Genomic DNA, 4,516 nt, shown 5'->3' with positions numbered 1-4,516 from the left:
TATTTTCAAATAACAAATTTGAACATATTTTAAAAAAAAATTATTACTGTTTTTATAAAAATATATTACTGTTATGATTTAAACAAGTTTGAACATATTTAAACACAAATAAATATCAAACATCATTCTAAATGCATAAAAACAAAAATTGGGGAGCCTGGGAATCAAACCCAGGACCTCCTAGTGTGTGTGATGCGTGCTGACCAGTCGGGCTAGTGGGCGTGTTCTGATTTAGATAGGGTTAGGTGGAATATAACCTGACCAGTCGGGCTAGTAATTAAAACAAAATTCTAATGGCGCACCGAGGCGAGGTGCGCCATTAGAATAGTCGTACTTATGGCGCACTTGGGGGAGGTGCGCCATTAGAACCCTCCCCCACTCCATCTATTGCCCTCGCACTGTGGCCTCCCTCCCTCCCTCGCCAGATTCTCCACTCGATCGACCCCAACCGTACGCCTCCGCCGCAGTCGCCCACGCGCCCCCGCCGTCCGCCGCCTCCGTCCGCCGCCTCACACCGCCGCCTCCCTCTCCCCTTCCTCCCCCTCGAGCACCGCCTCCCCCCGAGCCCCGCCTACCCCTCGAGCGCCGCCTCCCTCGCCTCCCTCCCTAACCCTCGGAGCCGTCGGAGACTTGGAGCCTCGGCGCCGCCCCACGTCCACCAGGAGAGGAGGCCCCACGTCCATGTCACCGCGTGCTCTGTCGTCGTGCCTAGGAGCTGCGTCCACGGATTGGAGCCGGGTCATCAAGGATCGAGCGCATCGACCTCTTCTTCCTCATCACCGACCACTGCTTCTCGGCGTCGATCCGCGCTGCCCCGACCACCGTCGGCCTTGCTGTCTCCTTCCCCAGCTCCGCGGTGAGCGTCTCCATCGATTCCCCCTCTTTTCCCCTTGTTTAGTCGCCGTTTGTGCCGCCCACCACTTCCCTGCAGGCTCGTGCTCACCGTGTCGGCCGCCCCTCGCGTGGCCGTGCGCCACCCACGCCCTGCCTCGCTGTGGCCGCACCCTGCAGAATGCACTTTCTGAATATGCTATCACAACTGGTAGTATGCATCAGATGCAGAGTAGATGGAAGGCAGGGGAGGGATAAAATTATGCACTGACATCAAATTCTCAGTTTTTAGTCACTGCTAGTATTTGACATGAGTGCTTCCTTCATCATTGCAAGTTTTATGTGTGTAATCATCAACTCGCAAATTTGTTGATATATAGCAGTATCAACATGATACATCTGCAATGTACTTCATCAAGATCATGACAGTTTTATACTATGCCAATAATGGTTAAAAGGATTATCTGCCCTTTTTTCATCAAGATCATAACCAGCTCATTCAAAACTCAGAGAATGGTTAAAAGGATTATCTGCCCTTTTTGTTTCAATGAGTTGCAGTCAATACTGTTAACTGAACTTTTTGAGCACAGTGTTCCAATACTTGTTGCTACAGTTAACTGAAAATGTTCAGTTGGGAGCAATATTTGTTTGCCTCAATACTTGTTAGACAGAGGTTTAGCACACATGCTTATGTGGCATTGCAGAGAAACAGGTTGTGCAAGAACACACCAAAAGCATGTAGACCTGCTTGCAGTAGCTCTTAGGTGAATTTTAGGTGAAGTAGACCTGCTTTTAAGATTTGTATAGAGGAGTAGATTTACAGTAGTTTTACAACAGCAGTACTCTTTGCAATTGGCAAGTTTCAGTACCAGAAACCCAACTGAACATCTGCTTCTGCAGAACACTGCACTCCACTTACACATGGTATTTTTCTACAAATAGGACACCACACCCACAAGCACATGGTATTTTTCTGTAAATTTATTTAAATTCAGTGTATATCCAGTTTGCATACTCAATTTATACTCCTAAAACAATGCAAACAAATCAGCATTGGAGGCTCATCTTTATTACATATCAGAACTTGCAAACAAATCTGTGAAAGACTTGTAAAGTTGCTGGGTTTTGTCTCCGACCATTGTGTCGTGATGAATTTGCAGGTACCCCGAGAGGCCCTTGAGTTTGCCGGAATGTCGGTTAACTTCCATTCCGGCAAATTCGGGTACTCCATATGTCCTATTTTCAGCAAAGGTCATGCTGAAATTTTCTGTGAATTTTAGCATGACTTTGCTAAAAATAGGACATATGGGGTACTTGCGACTAATGCATGGGCCGGGGTATCTTAGTACTTAGTTAAGTGGACAGGGATTAGGAGGTATAGGGGATAAACCCCAACAAGAATTAAAGTGACAGACATAGGTTTCAATCAAACCACACGGTGATCAATTCCCTGTTGGGAACAAATATAAACCATACTTTTGGCATAAGTGGTCTTTTGTATATGTGCCTTTGTTCCAAAAAAAGGGATAGGCCGACCCACCTCATACCTTGAATCAAATGTGCTATAGGTTTAGAATGGCACTATGATTGTGATATCATCAGTTGCAATGTTGTTTGCATACTTTTTCTGAACCAAAGGTTTATATGGTAGATGTATTAACATGCCTATCAGTCATGTTGGTGACAGACATAGGTTTCACTCAAACCACACGGTGATCAGTACAGCCTGTTATCATGCATGTTTTATGATCTGTTGTAAGGGTACTAATTGGTCTCTTCTGCTGCTTATCAGAGATGGGGGGAAGCAGCCACCGCCGCTCTGCCACACCGCAGTACGAGTTGGATGCTTCCGAGTTCTTCAGTATCATACTTGGGACTTCAGTATCATCCATGACGCAGGTATATAAAACGAGAGATCTCCCCTTCACCCATCTCATTATGATATTTGTTGTTTGCTACATCACTCATTGTCCCAAACTGCAGAGGTTGCCTGACAGTTTTATGAACATGCTGGGTGAAGATCCGCCAAATAATGTGAAGCTGCGACAGGCCGGCAGCGGGTTTCACCGGCAGTGGGATGTGGAGTTGGTGATCAAGGAGGGCCACATGTACTTGTATCGTGGGTGGGAGAAGTTCTACCGTGCCTACGACCTGCGGCTGGGGTACTTCCTTCTCTTCAGGTACAACGACGACGCCACCATGCTCATTGTGAAGGTGTTCAACGCGACTATGTGTCGCATGCGCTACACTGACGATGATGATGCCAGTACGTTCTGCCTCTTCTTATTCCTCTACATTTGGCTTTCTCTCACATCGATTGTTAACGGTCATTGTTGCATTTGGACAGGCAATGGGAGCAGCAGCAGCGACACTGGCTACAGCCAAAGCAGCAACGACTATGGCTGTAGCAAAAGCAACAGCGATTCTGGCTTTAGCGAAAGCAACAGCGATTCTGGTAGCAGCAAAGACAACAAGAAGGATGATCTGGACTGGAGTGCGGGAGAAGAGGAGCAGAGTGGGGATGAGGAGCTGCAGGATGACGATGGGCATCAAGCTGAGGATGACCTAGCACTGGTGGTGGCTGACCAAGGGCAAGAGATGGTGGTGGCTAACCATGGGCAAGAGATGGTGGTGGCTCGCCATGGGCAAGAGACGGAGGTGGCTGAGGATGACCTAGCGATGGTCGTGCCCATCCTGCCTGAAGGTGGCCTCGCGATGGTGGTGGTGCCTGACAATGACCACGCACCGGTGGTGGCGCTGGCGATCCCACAGCTGGGCGACATGACCACGCCAATTGTGGTAGAAGACTACATCCCACTGCCTCCACCGCCTCGCCGCTCTTGGTGCATCAGGCTGAGGAAGGAGAAGGAGAAGAACAATGAGAACTGAACTATGTCAGGTATGTCAGATCTCCAAAATGATATATATATATACTTAGTTACCTATGTTATCTCTAATATGCTTAGTTTCCTATAGGTTAGCTTCATTTTACCTAAGTTGGCTCTAATATGCTAACTTAGAGCTTATATGCTTAGTTTCCTATAGGTTAGCTCCAAAATAACTTATGTTAGCACAAAATGATCAAGTTTACATAATAAGCTTATAGTCTTCTTCTTATTCTTCTTCTTTTCCCAAAGGACATAGGTTAGCTTCATTTTACCTAAGTTGGCTCTAATATGCTAACTTAAAGCTTATATGCTTAGTTTCCTATAGGTTAGCTCCAAAATTACTTATGTTAGCACAAAATGATCAAGTTTACATAATAAGCTTATAGTCTTCTTCTTATTCTTCTTATTCTTCTTCTTTTCCAAAATGACATAGGTTAGCTTCATTTTACCTAAGTTGGCTCTAATATGCTAACTTAGAGAGCTTATATGCTTAGTTTCCTATAGGTTAGCTCCAAAATTACTTATGTTAGCACAAAATGATCAAGTTTACAAAATAAGCTTATAGTCTTCTTCTTATTCTTCTTGTTATTCTTCTTCTAGTGTTCTTCTTCTTCTATTATTCTTGTAGTCTTCTTCTTCTTCTCTTCTTCTTCTTCTTCTAACTTCTTGTTTATCATTTTGAAGGTTTGATTTAATTCATTGAAGCTTGCATGGATGGAGTGCTTCTTTTCCATTTGTGTTTTTATTTTGTATCAATGTGAAACTTTTGTGAATTGATGGATAACGGTGTTGGATGA

This window comes from Triticum dicoccoides, chromosome 3B, assembly GCF_002162155.2.
Source record: "Triticum dicoccoides isolate Atlit2015 ecotype Zavitan chromosome 3B, WEW_v2.0, whole genome shotgun sequence".
Classification (NCBI taxonomy): domain Eukaryota; kingdom Viridiplantae; phylum Streptophyta; class Magnoliopsida; order Poales; family Poaceae; genus Triticum; species Triticum dicoccoides.
Note: the sequence above shows the minus strand (reverse complement) of the source record.